The sequence below is a fragment of the Phyllobates terribilis genome, unplaced genomic scaffold (genome assembly GCF_046119375.1).
Source record: "Phyllobates terribilis strain yellow unplaced genomic scaffold, ASM4611937v1 Scaffold_247__1_contigs__length_2908721, whole genome shotgun sequence".
Taxonomy (NCBI): domain Eukaryota; kingdom Metazoa; phylum Chordata; class Amphibia; order Anura; family Dendrobatidae; genus Phyllobates; species Phyllobates terribilis.
Window position 1 is genome coordinate 1,017,338 of NW_027363007.1, and position 17,035 is coordinate 1,034,372.

The window sequence follows — 17,035 nt, forward strand, 5'->3', positions numbered from 1 at the left end:
CCAAAAATGGCAAAAGTATTCTCGGAGTGATCCCTTTATTGGCTAACCAGAAAAAAATATATATATATGCAAACTTACAGAGCACAGAGGCTCCTTCTTCAGGCAGGATTACAAATGTTAAGAATTCATTTGTAATATTGCCTGAAGAAGGAGCCTCTGTGCTCTGAAAGCTTGCATATATATATTTTTTTTCTGGTTAGCCAATAAAGGTATCACTCCGAGAATACTTTTGCCATTTTTGGGCATAAAAGTATTCACATAGAATTATTCACTAATTAAAACAATTTATTTTTGCTAAATAAATGTATACATTTTTTAAAATTTTATTTTATACATTTTCTCAGAGAACCTCTTTAAGAAGGAGATTTCAGAATGGGCTATAAGACATGTCCAGCTTTGCTTAATTGTCTCACCTTACTGTCCTTGTTGAACTGAGCTCCACTTTGTTCTTGGATGATATTGTAAGGAATGAAGACGTCTAGATGATACAAATCGGGACGTCCGACTATTCTGTCTTCACCCAAGTCCAACACAAGAGATCTAGCAGAAGACTGTAAAGAGAAGACCAGCGTGGTAACAACGCTTATGTCGCTGAATGCTTCTGTACGAGAAAGAAAGTTGTAACCAACAAGTGCACAAAAATCTAAACTTTTATCTTGATACGTGGCCAACTAGAAGTTACTGTGTAGCTCCACACGTCTCCTACATTAAATCTGACACGTGGAGGAACTGCTCACAGAAAAGGCTGAAAAATATTTTTTAGGATTCACACTGCATTAAAAGGGGTTGTCCACCACTTTAATACTAATGGAATATCCTTAGGATAGGTCATCAATATTAAAGTGCCAGGCAACCCCTTTAAGTGAGGCATAATGAATGGTACCAGAATTTCACATAATGTAGCCTTCATTAGGCAGAAGGCCCACTCGGTTATATGAAGAAATCTGGGGTCCCCAAAAGCAAACCCAGTAATCACCAGATTCCCGTGTGGTGACTACTTAATCTGCTTTTTGGGAAGACCAGAACTGACCCCTATATTTAACCAAGTGGGTCCCCTCAAGCTACATTATCCTGTCTGATGAAGGCTACATTAGCTGAAACATTCTTAATCTTCATTATGCCTCATTTAACGCAATGTGAATCATGGACATGAGAAAAATCAAATTAAAAAATAAATACATTTAAAGCATTTTCTGTGCGATTCCTCCAAATGTCGCATTAATATAGAAAAAATAAAGAGCGGTGTGTTCTACACTATTGCAACAAGCCTCTTTCATCATTTATATCATCATTATAACATCATTTATATGCACCAGCACCATGGAATCAATGGCACTATATAATTAAATAATAATAATAATATATACATCTTCCCACCAGCTTGTTTTCCCTCTATCTCCTCTCTGGATCTATGAAGCCAGAACTGTCAAAGAAGAGGTGATGGTGGTGATGGAGGGGAAACAAGCAGGGGGGGAGGCTTATATAAATGACTGGTCCCGCCGTGAAGCACTGGGCGTCTGTGCTTGGTTTGAACAGTCGTTCTCTGCTGACAGAGTCGTTTACAGAGATCTTCTTTCCCATTCCAACAGCTTGCAAACAACCCACCATGGTATGAAAAAAAAATTAGATCATCATCATCCAGCAAATGTGTCACAGCTGCCAGCGATTGGCTACTGTGGACACATCAAAGCTGTGATGATAAAAGTTGGCAGAGGAGGACCGGTAGCACGAGGTTGGCACAGACTTTTAATAAGGGAAGACTATTGGAAATCACATGAAATACAAAAAGGTCACAATCCTAAACCACATCTAAGGGTCTCACCACTTTAGGTAAAGAGATTTCAGCCACCAGAAAACTTGGGTGTCCTACAGGAGGTTCCGCCACAATCATGTAATCTGGTTTCACGGGTGAACTGATAAAAAAAGGAAGGCAGCAGTATATTGCAAGGGTACACCATCAATTTATGATCTGTTGGGGTCGATCTCTAATATAATAAAGGGGCACTGATGCTGGTAATGAGGAACAGCCCCTTTCACAGTCATTCCCTGCACATTGGCATCATGGCCTCCACTGTGCAGCGGAACGACAGCATAGATCCAGCAAAGTGAATGGGCTTAGCTGCAGTTCTCCTGCACAGTGAATATCCGGGTAGCTGCCCCACACCAGCATATTCTTTAAAAAGGGCAGCGGGGTTACTTCCAGGCTGCAGCCCCCTTATTCTTGGAGTCCAAGAAGTTGGATATCCTATATCTTTTGTAAGATGGGATTCTAAAAAAAGTAAATGCATGCATTAAACCTCAAAGAAACCCAAACCTTTCAACTTCTGAGAAGAGGGACTTGCTTGGAGTTAGCTGGGAGGGTCTGTAGGAAAAAAATAAAGAACATAAAGGCATAATAGTTAAAACAAAAACAAAAAAAAACAATGTCCACATTGTTCTTGCACCATAACAAGCCATTCTGCAACTTCCCCCATCTGTTGGGTTTAACCCATCACCACGAGGAGTGGGGCTCCCCCATCTGTTGGGTATAACCCATCACCACGAGGAGTGGCACTCCCCCATCTGTTGGGTATAACCCATCACCACGAGGAGTGGCGCTCCCTCATCTGTTGGGTATAACCCATCACCTCAAGGAGTGAAGCTCCCCCATCTGTTGGGTGTAACCCATCACCACAAGGAGTGGAGCTCCCCCATCTGTTGGGTGCAGCCCATCACCACGAGAAGTGGCGCTCCCCCATCTGTTGGGTATAACCCATCACCACGAGGAGTGGCGCTCCCCCATCTGTTGGGTATAACCTATCACCTCAAGGAGTGGCGCTCCCCCATCTGTTGGGTATAACCCATCACCAAGAGGAGTGGAGCTCCCCCATCTGTTGGGTGTAACCCATCACCACGAGGAGTGGCGCTCCCCCATCTGTTGGGTGTAACCCATCACCACGAGGAGTGGCGCTGCCCCATCTGTTGGGTATAACCTATCACCAGGAGGAGTGGCGCTCGTCATACTTTGTGTCCCTAGGGGAAATGTGGTATTATAAGATATCCAATCAATTGAATGGCTGACTATGTACTGCATGGATGAGCGAGGAACATCAGAGAAGAAGCCGTCGATGCTCAACAGCACCCTACTCTGTCGTCTTTTACAGACTGTATGCCATAGACTTGTACCTTAGAGTTGGGACTTACCCCTATTATGAATCATCGGTTTTGATTTGGTTCTGATATTCTGTTCAAAAATGGATCCCAGGAACTTCCGATTTTTCAGCATTTTCCACTCTGAAGGGAAACCATAGATGATTAACAGGGTCGGACTGGAACTGAAACTCAGCCCTGGCATGTGAGAGGACGCAGGCCCGCCCGACGCGCGTTGAATGTGAAATATTTTCATGAATGATTTGGGTATATGTCACAATAAAAATTGCTGCAAACTGCACTTTATCATCGATAGACAAAAACTGACATAATGTAAAATATAAACTTCCCTCCAGGAAAATGTTAATTTCTTTCAACTGGAGGGACGGACATATTTGTAATATAGAGCTCCAAGTTCCCAAAAACGCTATGCTTGATAGTACCAGGAAAAGCAGGAAAAGTGAATCCTTGCAGATTTGAAGCAGTTTCATGTCTATTCTTTCAGTATTTTTGCAGCGTTTCTAAAGAAAGGGAAAAAAAAATCTCAAAAAACGCAATATCAAGGGGATTTTCCTGCCGAGCGACACGTTTTTTGTGCAGAAATGTTCTTTCCTTTCTTTTTTGTTTATATTTTGTGTTATACACTAGTGGCCAAAATTGAGGCAACACTTTCAGTTTTTCACCATCACCAATATTTAATGGAGGATTTCACTGACCTACTTACTTGTACACACGCCCTCTTCTGCCATATGTATTCTATGTTGGTTTATAGTGACCTGGGTGTGGGTTGTAAGACAGATATTGTGCGATTAAAATGCGGTTTTTATATTTTAAAGCCAGTTTGTCATCAGAAGGTAAGCAATTACATGTTTTCGTTCTCAAAGTGTGTAAGCGGTTTCAAGAGACTGGTTCGATAAAGAATAAAGCAGGTAGAGAAAGGAAGAAGGCTACAACTCCTCAGACTGATAGAAGAATTGTTAGAATCGCCCTAAATAACAGGAAATAAACTGCTGTTAACATCAACAAGGAGCTTGTCAACACCGGAGTGACAGTGTCTGATCGGACGGTTCGACGATGACTGGTAAATGCGGGGTTAAGAGCCAGAATACCAGGTAAAAAGCCATTTCTGAATGCCTCACAGCATCAGAAACGTCTGCAGGGGCCAAAGAACATTGTAAATGGACCATTGAACAATGGAGAAATGTTATATGGAGCGATGAGACACGCATATCCATCTTTGGCAGCGACGGTGTCCGCTACGTTCGACGACGACCTGGAGAGGACTGGTTGCCAGAGGGTACAGTACCCACCATGAAGCCTCCTCTGAGTGTTATGGTAGGGGGCTGCGTGTCCAGAGATGCAGGTGGTCGGCTGCAGGTAATTGAAGAAACAGTTAATGCTGAAAAGTACATCAAGGAAGTCCTTCAGCCTAAACTCATTCCTTCGGCACGTGATGTATTTGGTGAAGGGACACCGTTTATTTTAAGATGGAGCCCCATGCCATACAGCTAAAAAATGTCTCTCTTGGTTCAAGGACAAAAATGTCCAGCTATTGAATTGGCCAGGAAACAGCCCAGATCTCAATCCTATTGAGAATCTCTGGGCTCGGCTCAAAAGAGTGGTGTCAAAACAGCGGGCTTCACACAAGCAGGAACTCATTGCAGCCATCATCAAATCATGGCTTCATATCATCACACCATCTGATTTACACAAACTGGTAGATAGCATGCCAAGTAGATGCCAGGCAGTCATCAAGGCTGAGGGCTGTCCAACTGAGTATTAACATTTAGTGTTAGATATGAAAATAGGACAAATCAATGGCTTTTCTCCCACAGTCATCTGAGTGACAATAGTCTCCAATTTGTTGACAAATGAACAAATTTCCTGCTAATATTGTGTTTCTATATGAGATTTTATTTCTACTTAAAAACTTTACTGTGAAATCAAAAACATTCATGAAATTTGTATTTGTATTGGCAAAATGCTAAAAATTCATAAATCTTGGGGGTGTTGCCTCAATTTTGGCCACTAGTGTATAGAGTTCATCAGTATATTTATATGTTGTCCCCCATCACCTTTTTCATCTCTCCTTACAAGTATGCCTTGTATCTTAGCTAAAACATGGTAGTAAGTAGCATATGAAACCCTTTTATAATGGGTAGTGTAGAATCGCTGCATATTTCAGGGTTATGCGCTCCTGAGGACTCATTAGTGCTGCCCTCCTCAGGTCGAAACCTGGTTGTGACCTTGTATAATATGGGGCTAGCCGGTCTCACCTACCAGTTTGGGTCACAAACCCTTTTTCGTTTGCTTTGATGTTTTACTCATTGTTTATTATGTTTACACCCCAAATCTCTCCTAATCCTGGAGATCAAACCTATGAAAGCAATTTATGAATGATCATAACACCTCTATGAAGGGTAATTATCATCTCCTTCATAAATATACATTTATATGTATAAATACATATGTGGTCAATGCATAGTACTGGCACATGACTTATCACTTTCCAGGACCTTACAAAGCACCAGGAACATTTATAACAAGCGGAGGTGAAGCGATTCTGGCAACTTAATAGGAAAGGATTCTTTACAGTTAGAGCAGTCAGACTGTGGAATGCCAACCACAAGATATAGTAATGGCAGATAGTATAACAGCATTTATAGAAGGGCTGGATACTTTTTTAACAAAACATGACATTGTGGGTTATAAATAATCTAGTAATAGAAAATGTATAACTTTGGAGATAGACCAAGGACATTAAAGTTAAAACTTTTTCAACCTATGTAACTATGCAAGTATGCAGAATGCACATTAGGAAAATGCTTGAAATGCAATTCCCTATAATATTATTTTACAAGTAATTTCCTCTTAATTTTCCGCTTTGTAAAGTGCTAGTTATAAGCCCAATCTATGGATCTAAAAAGTGCAAAACACTCCTGAAACACTTGTACGTATGTTCTATAATCTTTATTTCTTATGGTGCCTAAGGGAAGCCGTAATGATAAGACTCCTGCTTGGTAACAAGTGCAGTTATTTGCCTCCATAATGAAAGTGAATTACCAATGATGAAAGGGTTAATACTTGGACCCTGCATCAGTAACAGCCCTTGTAGTAACCATGACAACTATTGTGAGGGCATAAACAAGTGTCATAAAGAAGATTCCATAAAAGAATGCCGCGCTGCCATGATCAGCGCCATTACTGATGATGCGCCTGAGGACCTTGAGCTTGACCACCCCACGTAATGTGCCAATGTTGGTGTAATTTGGAGGTTCTAGCAGGGAAAGGGGTTGTCTTCTTAGACACCCCGGGGGGAAGGGAAGGTAACAGAGGGGGGGTCCCCAAAACAGGATCCCCTTCTGTTACTATGTACAAAGAGCTGCTCTTCTTTGGGAGTTCATAGATGGATCCTTGACTTTAATGGGTGATAAATTGGGAGGGGGAGGGGATACTCATCCTATTAGGGGTTATCCATAATGAGCAACCCCTGTAACCAAGTACCCAACATCTTGAGAGACGGAGCTGGATCTGTAAGGGAGAAGTGGTAGATCCACCTGGGAAATCAGATCAACTAAATTCGTTCCAGCAATAAATGTGGTGACAGATATCGCAGCCAGATCTCTCCCACATCCAGTTTATCACATTAATAGTCTATATTTGTTATGTCGTTCTCTGTAAATATGTAGAAATTCTAAAACTCCGTCATATATCGGCACTAACTCTCTAAGCCCAAGGGAAGGGCAGCCCTCCAGCCATGGTTCCCTAGAGGTTTCCTCCACAGGGGGTTTTCCTCTCCTGAGAGCTGGAGGGTGACTCTTCGTAAGTCGAGGGTTGTGCCATTTTCGGTGTCATGTAAATTTAAATAAAGTTGAGAACGTTTGACACCTAATTGCAATGATTTGTGTATTTATTTTGTATGTGTCTGATTCATTTTGTTTGGGAGTCGGGGTCCATCACACATCACTGAGTCATACGTCTGGACATCTGCCGCCAGAAGTTTTGCTCCAGGGGTTGCCCCTGCTCTGGGGAGTTTGATGGAGCAGAGAAGACAAGAATTACAGAACTCATCCTCAGAATAAGGACTTCTATTACAGTACTACAAGCAGCTTCCTCGTCTCATTCACACAGTGAGTATTTTGGGCACTAATTTACATCAGTATTTGTAAGCTGAAAACCAGAGGGGAACAAACACAGTGAAAAATAGTAACTGAAACACTTTCACCTCTTCTGTTTTGGATCCACTCCTGGCGTCTGCTAACAAATACTGATGCAAAATATCGCCATGGAAGTTCCCTAAATTCTTACTGACTGATTTGACTGTTTGAGTAGCAGTCAAGCAACAGAGGTTGCAAGCGTTAAAGGAGTTTTCTGGTATCAAAAACCCCTGTCCCCCTTGCCATTTTTCTCTATCCTGAACCTGTGCTTCCTGCCCTGATCTCGGACTGTCTGACCTAGTCCTTGTCTTCGCTCTCCTGAGTCTGGTACCCTGGTACCTCCGGAATGCTGCTGCAGTCCCGGGAACTGCACTGAAGTGGTACCTGGTGTCTACCGGAGGCCCAGTCTATCCTCACCACCAGAGGTTCTAGTGGAGACCCAGTAGACACCTAGTCACAACCCTCCCGTGGGGCAGTGGGTCCATATCCACCAGGGTTACACCCACATAGCAAATGTGGTACCAATATTCAAGAAGGGGATAACATCTGAGCCTGGAATTTATAGGTCGGTAAGTTTAACTTGTACTGTGGGCAACAACTTTGAGGGTTTTCTAAGAGATACTAACCTGGAGCACCTCAATAAGAATAACCTAAACATATGATTATGAGGGATCTGTCCTGCAAACTAATCTGAAAAGATTCTATGGGGAGGTAAGTTCAGGTTGGACCAGGGAAACTTAGTGGATGTTGTCTATCTGGACTTTTCAAAGGCATTTGAAACGGTGCCATACAACAGGTTGGTACATAAAAATGTTCAATATATTATATGGTAAACTTGCTCCACGAAAGAACAAGTCCTTGTGTGGTCGATGGAAAAATCAAGGAAAAGATCAGTGATGCGGTTGTTACCTCTTGACAGCTCCATTTCGTACTTGTTCTCTAGTCCCTCCATGGCCACGGTGATAAAAAATTCCCTAAAAAGCTCATTATTCTAATAAAAAAAATACAAAGTAAGGAGCTGACACAAAGGAGAGCAGACAGCTCGTATGTCGGAATAAGCAATTGCAGTTACCGTAATTTTCTCAAAGAAGGTGCCATTAATCACTATGTCGTACGCCGAGCAGCCGCCTCTACCTGTAGGACAAAGTGCACCAGGACTTAGATACTTTGCGGTGCCGACTCAATCCATTGACCTTAGTAGGGCTGCTATGAATAAGTGGTATAAGTTCTTAAAGGGGAATCCAAGTAGTGGACAATCCCTCTAAGTCCCAAATCTAAACCAAAAAAGTTCAAAAGTCAACAACAAGATGTCAAACTTTATTCCGCAGACTGGAAGTGGACCTACCAGAACCTGTGGAGATGGCACCTTTGACCATTGAGGATTAGTAAGTTGTAATACTTGCTATTTTAACCCCTTTAAGGATATCTCTGGACTATCCCTTTAAAAAGAGAAGCGCTGTATTAAAAAAAAACGTACTATTATCAACTTCAACGTGGGGCTCTCCAAGGCTCATGGGGACTCGATAGCCGGAGGGATCATCAGATTCCAGGATGCTGACTAACTCCTGCTCCGTCAGGTCCGGGGCCGCTGGGATCTGGTTCGACTTGCAGATGTTAATAAAGATTTTGGTATTTTTGGATGTGCGAGTTTTAATGCAGAAACCTAACACAGAAATAAAAACAAAAAGTGAACAAAAACACAATAAAATCGGCAAAAGCCAAGCAGCATTTACATGTAATCAACTGCATAAGAAATTATGTGACCCCCCACGTTGGTTGCATCATGTGACCGTTGCAGTCAATAAGACCCCACTGCCCCACTGTGGTATCTGTCACATAATATGCACAAAGTAATCTGGATAATAATCAGAGGACGCCCATCTCACCCGGCTGGGGTCTGATCTCTCTGCTTTCTGATAAGTTCGGTATTCTGCTCTCCATCTCCTGTTTGGCCTGAAATGAGGCAACAAGTGTGAATCAGTGAGTAACATGAACAGGATGGTTCTGCAAACTGATTTTTCCTGCACCAAAATAGTACAACTGTGAGGGGTCTAAAGCCAACAATACACATTAGGTAAATGTTGGAGACTGCCTCGCTCCCGGCAGCTGACGGAGGAGACATTCACCCGGTGATTGCTGGCCTCTCCAATTCATCTTCGTACCTTCATCAGCATCTGTTCATACAGCGCTTCCTCCATGTTTGTGTTCATTTCTGCAGACAGCAGCGACTTGTCAGAGGCCATTTTTTCGGTCAAAGACAGAAGCTCAGAGATCTTGTTTTATAAGAGAAAACCTGAAAAATGAAAATATGTATTAATTTTCTCCACAGACAACGACAAGGGGAGAGTGCGGGAGCCTGACAGCCGACGACATGAGGGGGTGCGGGAGCCTGACAGCCCTCGACACGAGGGGGTGCGGGAGCCTGGCAGCCCACGACAAGAGGGGGTGCGGGAGCCTGGCAGCCCACGACAAGATGGGGTGCGGGAGCCTGACAGCCCACGACACGAGGGGGTGCGGGAGCCTGACAGCCCACGACACGAGGGGGTGCGGGAGCCTGACAGCCCATGACACGACGGGGGGCGGGAGCCTGACAGCCCTCGACGCGAGGGGGTGCGGGAGCCTGGCAGCCCACGACACGAGAGGGTGCGGGAGCCTGGCAGCCCACGACACGAGGGGGTGCGGGAGCCTGGCAGCCCACGACACGAGGGGGTGCGGGAGCCTGACAGCCCACGACACGAGGGGGTGCGGGAGCCTGACAGCCCACGACACGAGGGGGTGCGGGAGCCTGACAGCCCTCGACACGAGGGGGTGCGGGAGCCTGACAGCCCACGACACGAGGGGGTGTGGGAGCCTGACAGCCCACGACACGAGGGGGTGCGGGAGCCTGGCAGCCCACGACACGAGGGGGTGCGGGAGCCTGGCAGCCCACGACACGAGGGGGTGCGGGAGCCTGGCAGCCCACGACACGAGGGGGTGCGGGAGCCTGGCAGCCCACGACACGAGGGGGTGCGGGAGCCTGACAGCCCACAGCACGAGGGGATGCGGGAGCCTGGCAGCCCACGACACGAGGGGGCGCGGGAGCCTGACAGCCCACAGCACGAGGGGATGCGGGAGCCTGGCAGCCCACGACACGAGGGGGCGCGGGAGCCTGACAGCCCACAGCACGAGGGGATGCGGGAGCCTGACAGCCCACGACACGAGGGGATGCGGGAGCCTGGCAGCCCACGACACGAGGGGGTGCGGGAGCCTGACAGCCCACGACACGAGGGGGTGCGGGAGCCTGACAGCCCACGACACGAGGGGGTGCGAGACCCTGACAATATTGGGAGTGGGATTCTGCACACCTACAGTTAGCTACTTATTGTCCTGAATGTAGTAATCACCTTGGCACATTCCCATCTTCTTACCTGTAGTACAGACGCCAAACACCACTACTCTGCCTGCAATCACCCAGCTACAGCGTCACCACGCCTCAGCAACAGGGGAGCGTCTAGATTGGAGTTGATTTCTTGAGGGGGAGGAGTGATTTCATGGAATCATGATGTCACCGGAAGGGACGGGGCCTTCTCAGTCCAGTGGACACTATTCCACCTGCTGCTGCAGCAGTGCGCACATTGTGCCGGGACAGGAGGACTGGTGATGAGGAGCTCGTGTTCTGCGTTGTGCTGTGAGGACTGAGGCGGGGAGAACACAATATTAATTATAATAATTTTTTTTAGGCTGTGTGCCCACTATGCGTTTTTTAAGCGTTTCCGCAGTGGCAATTCCGCTGCAGAAACGCTTAAAAACGCTTGATAGAAGGTCGGCCATGTTCCCCAATGATAATCCGCATGTGCTGTGCACATGCTGTGTAAATTTCCGCTGCGAATTATCATTGCGGAAAAATCCGCTGCACTACCAATTATTTTGCGGAAGCACGGCGCTTTCGCCGCCATTGACTTGCATTAGAACACATGGAATCCGCATCACTGCATCTGTACATGCAGAATCCATGCGCTTCAATGTGCGGATGGTACCCGGGTTTGGAGAAGAGGAGACTGTCCTCCGGACCCGGGTACCATAGAACCTGTAAAAAAAGAATAAAATAAAAAATAAATATTATACTTACCTTCTGATGGCCCCCGGTGTCTTTATCCGATGCGTCCTGGCTTGCCAGCAGCTCGCGATGGTCTGAAAAGGACCTGTCGTGACGTCATTTAGTCATGTGACGGGTCACGCGACCGCTGACGTCGGCAGGCCATCAGAAGGTAATTATATATTTATTTTTTACCATTCTTTTATGGTCACACTATATAAATCCATGCCGGTTGCATGTATTTATATAGTGTGACCAAGTTGTCAAGCACTTTCCAAGTGATGCTAAAATCGCTTGGAAAGCGCTTGTCAACCCGCATGCGGAAATGCAAGTGAAGAACGCTTCACATCAGCAAGTCCCAGGCAGGAAAAAAGCATGTACAATCCGCATGTACAATCCACATGCGTTTTTTCTGCCAGGGAGATGCGGAAACGCTCAAAAAAAATCCGGAGCATTTCTGCATCGTGGGCACATAGCCTTACATTAATTGTATGACTCAATATTGAGCACACGTAACCATCTATACACAGCTGGAGGCCGCACGTAGCCATCTATACACAGCAGGAGGCCGCACGTAGCCATCTATACACAGCGGGAGGCCGCACGTAGCCATCTATACACAGCGGGAGGCCGCACGTAGCCATCTATACACAGCGGGAGGCCGCACTAAGCCATCTATACACAGCGAGAGGCCGCACGTAGCCATCTATACACAGCGGGAGGCCGCACGTAGCCATCTATACACAGCGGGAGGCCACACGTAGCCATCTATACACAGCGGGAGGCCGCACGGCGCCATCTATACACAGCGGGAGGCCACACGGCGCCACCTATACACAGCGGGAGGCCCACAGCGCCCCCCCCAGAGAGAGCAGGAGGCCGCACGGCGCAATCTATACACAGCGGTTGGCCGCACAGCGCCCCCCTCACAGAGACAGCAGGAGGCCGCACGGCGCCATCTATACTCAGCAGGAGGCCGCACGGCGCACCCGACCCCAAAGACAGCGGGAGGCCGCACGGCGCCATCTATACTCAGCAGGAGGCCGCACGGCGTCACCTATACACAGCAGGAGGCCGCAAGGCGCCACCTATACACAGCGGGAGGCCGCAGGGTGCCACCTATACACAGCGGGAGGCCGCACGGCGCCACCTATACACAGCAGGAGGCAGCACGGCGCCACCTATACACAGCGGGAGGCCGCACGGCGCCACCTATACACAGCGGGAGGCGCCACCTATACACAGCGGGAGGCCGCACGGCGCCACCTATGCACAGCGGGCGGCGCCACCTATACACAGCGGGAGGCCGCACGGCGCCACCTATACACAGCGGGAGGCCCCACGGCGCCACCTATAAACAGCGGAAGGCCGCACGATGCCATCTATACACAGGGGGCCGCACAATGCCATCTATACACAGCGGGAGGCCGCACGGCGCAATCTATACACAGCGGGAGGCTGCACGGCGCCATATATACACAGCGGGAGGCTACACGGTGCCCCCCCCCAAGAGACAGCAGTAGGCCGCACGGCGCCATCTATACACAGCGGGAGGCCGCACGGCGCCCCCCCCCAGAGACAGCAGGAGGCCACACAGCGCCATCTATACACAGCGGGAGGCCGCACGGCGCCCCCCCAGAGACAGCAGGAGGCCGCACGGCGCCATCTATACTCAGCAGGAGGCCGCACGCAGTCACGCACACACAAACATATACAGACATATACATACACGCATAAACACATTTGAAACATAAAAATACATATAAACAGACATCACACAATGACATCTGCCTGCACACACACACACATACATACATATACATACACACACACACACTCACCATCCCCCGACTCGGCTCCAGCTCTTTTCCGGTGCAGCACTGCAGGCCGGGTGCGCACTGCGTGACGTCACAGCTAGGAGACACGGCCGCGCACAGGGCCGTGTCTCCTAGCAGTGACGCGGCCGGGCCAGCACAGGGAAGTTAACTGCTGCAGTGCTGGCCCGGCCGAAGAAGAAGCAGCGGCTGTGTGCCGCTGCTGGGGGAGCGATCCTGGGCCCCCCCCCCACTGTCTGCCGGTATGTGCCGTGGCGCCGCACATATAATGAGGACAATCTGGCTATAGACACCCCGGAGCCCCCTGGAGGTTCGGGGCCCCGGGCGGTAGCCCAGATCGTCCTCATTATAATCCGCCTATGCTTATATACATGTAACACTCACTACCCCCTATTCCTGTGTATTGCTGTAATATGTAACCTATACTCGTTATCCATCATTATAAATTAAGAAGATTTTCCACTTTATCCGATATATCCACACTCAATCAGTAGATTAGATGTCTGCTGAAGAGGCAATACACATGAACGTCTCCACATCATCCTCCCCGACTGTATCTATATGTGCCCCGTGACCCCCGATCAAGTGTCTCCATCACGTGCTCGCAGCATCACAGGTCACATAGTTTCCTCGTAGCGTTGGTGCGCGTTGTGTATCGCGCCACGCCTCCTCAGCACCCATTGGTTGGTGGAGACATACCTCCATCCTGATTGGCTATAGTTGGCCATTTAACTCTTAGCTCTTTCCGAATGATGCCACCCCCTGACGAAGACAAGAAGCCGAAACATACGTCGGGTGGACGCCATTCAGGAGTGGGATCTGCATCTGCTATAGCATGAGTACAATGCACATGTGGTCTCCTTTTTTAAAAACGCTTAAAGTGGATACAAATACATATCTGTCAACAGCACATATGCCCAAGTCAGTGCACTACTCTCTACAGGATTCACACTGACATCCAAATAATAAGGGACCAGCCCTTGTATATATACATATACAGGTGCATCTCACTAAATTAGAATATCATCAAAAAGTTACTTTATTTCAGTTCTTCAATGCAAAAAAGTGAAACTCGTATAGCCATAATCATCAGCATTAACAGAAATAAACAATAACTGTTTGATTATATTCTAATTTAGTGAGAAACACCTGTATTTTTTCACATATGAGATATATAATTTATGTAGATTTATTCTTTGGAGGCACTTGCACTTTATGTAAAGTTTATGATAATTAAACAATCATATGTACAGATATATCTAACTAATGATATGTATATATATTTTTATATACTGGATTAATTTGTGGCTTGATTCTCTGTATTATCCCTTTGCTGTTCTAATCATGATCCATTCCCACTGGTGTTAATTGTAATTCCTGTCTCGACGTCCCCTTGGCGTATAGTTTTTAATTCCCCCCTTTTTTTGCATTTCCTCCTCTTCCACCTGGTTATCAATATAATAATTATGTGCATCACCCACATGCCTGGACTCTTCTGGTCGATGTCTCCTTTCTGCTATACACTAGAGTGGTATACTATGTGCACAGATACATGGAGTGCCATATACTTCTCAGGAGGTGCGCAGCGTCCACCTCCTCACCGCACAGGCCCACAAGCTCCTCTCCGGCAGGAAGAAGATGCATTCAGGCGGCTCCTACCACTGCAGCAGACGGCAGTGCACAAGTATACAGGGTGCAGTGTGGATGTGTCTGCACCACTGGGATGTGGCCGACCTGCATGTATACATATGCCCCTCTGCAGGGGGGACTGGCCCACCGGAGGATCGGGAAAACCCCCGGGTACCGATGGCCCCGCCCCCTACACCCCTGAACAGAGGGGCCCCCCCCGATTCGCAGCACTGCCGATATGATTAGTGATGGGCCCTCTGCCTCCTCTGCGCAGCACGACACTGCCGGCGCGTGCGCAGGAGGTCAGTCTCAGGGTGATGACGTCATTGCCCTGGGACTGCTTCCTGTGCGCGCTGTGGAGTACGGACCCTGCGTCTCTCCAGGCAGCGGCTGCAGCTCATCTCGACGCGTCAGTATGAAACGGGGAGGGATAGGGGGGAGGGGTGACTGGGAGGACCCCTGGCCGGGGCTGGCAGTAAATACTACTGGGCAATGGGCATGGTTCTCATCAGGAAAATATGGTCGGCGGCTGGAGGCCAGCTGAGCGCTTCTCTGACAACTGTGCTCCAGTGTTATTCTGTGCCTGCTCATCTCTGATATTTGTCTGATGGCAAAGATGTAGCTGAGCTGGAGACAGAAGATCTGTGGATTACGTCAGAGCGAGGATTTTGTTTTTCATTAAAGATGGAGTCCCTACATGTGTTTTGTGTTTTATTTTTATTTAAAAAAAAATTCTGTGTTGTGTTTTTTCTGTTTACTAGAAATTCATGGTGGCCATGTGTAGTTTGGCGTGACTCCATGAATTTCAGGCTTAGTGCCAGCTGATAATACAAAGCTGGTATTAACCCCATTATTACCCAGCGTGCCACCCCCCACCAGGGCCGTTGGAAGAGCCGGATAAAGTGCCTGGAAATGGCGCTACGATGAATGCGCCAATTCCAGGGGTGGCTGCAGGCTGCCATTTTCAGCGTGGGGGGCCCAGAATGCTTGGGCCTTACCATGCTGAGAATCCCAGCCCCCAGCCCCCCCGATCAAAATATGGCGGGAGCCCACGCATTTTTTTTTTTTTTTATTATTTTTTTAAATAATTTAAAAAAAACATTGGGCTTTCCTGACTTTTGATCGCCAGTCAAGGTAAAACCAGGCAGATAAAGCAGACAGCTACGGGCTGCCACCTCTATCTGCGCTGAGAATCAAAATTTCTGCAGAGCGCTATGTCATTTTTGTTTTATTATTTATTTATTTTCACACTTCTATATGTGTGACAGTCCCAACAGCTAATCACAGACGCTGACACAGAGAATGGGCGTCTGTGACTGGCAGCTTGAGTAACCTGAAAGCAGCCCATACATAGTACCATACTAGAATGTATGGGCTGATTGTTCATTACTCAAACAGCCAATCACAGAAGCCCATCCTCTGACAGCATCTGCGATTGACTGTTGGGTCTGTCACATATAGAAGTGTGAAAAGAAATTTTTAAAAATGAATTTTTGATTCTCACCGCAGATAAAGCAGACAGCTACGTACTGCCACCCCCAGCTGCCTGGCTTTACCTTGGCTGGCGATCAAAAGACAGAAAAGTCGAATATTTGTTTTAAACTACTTAACTTTTTTTTTTCCCGCCATATGTTGATCGCCAGCCAGATAAAACCAGGCAGCTGGGGGCTGGGATTCGCAGCATGGTAAGGCCCAAGCGTTCTTGGCCCTCCACGCTGAAAATCGCAGCCCACAGCCACCCTTGAAAATGGCGCATTCATCATAGCACCATTTCCAGGTGCTTTACCCGGCTCTTCCAGCGGCCCTGGTGGTGAGTGGCACCCTGGGTAATAATAGGGTTAGTACCAGGCCAGCTTTGCCTTATCAGCCGGTACTAAGCCCGAAATTCATGGTTTCACGCCAAATTAGACATAGCCACCATCAATTTCTAGTAAACAGAAAAAAAAAAATACAGAATTTTTTTTTTTTTTATTAAAAATAAAACACATTTAGGGACTCCACCTTTAATAAAGAAAAATCCTCACTCCCAACGTAATCCATAAGTCTTCTGTCTTCATCTCTCTTAGATCTTTGCCATCAGACAAATATGTCTGCTGACAGATGAGCAGGCACAGAATGACACTGGAGCACTGTTACTGTGTAGTGCAGTGCTATGTTTCTTTTTTTGTCATTTCATGCAGTGTAGAAATCTTGGGAAAAGTGTGGATTGT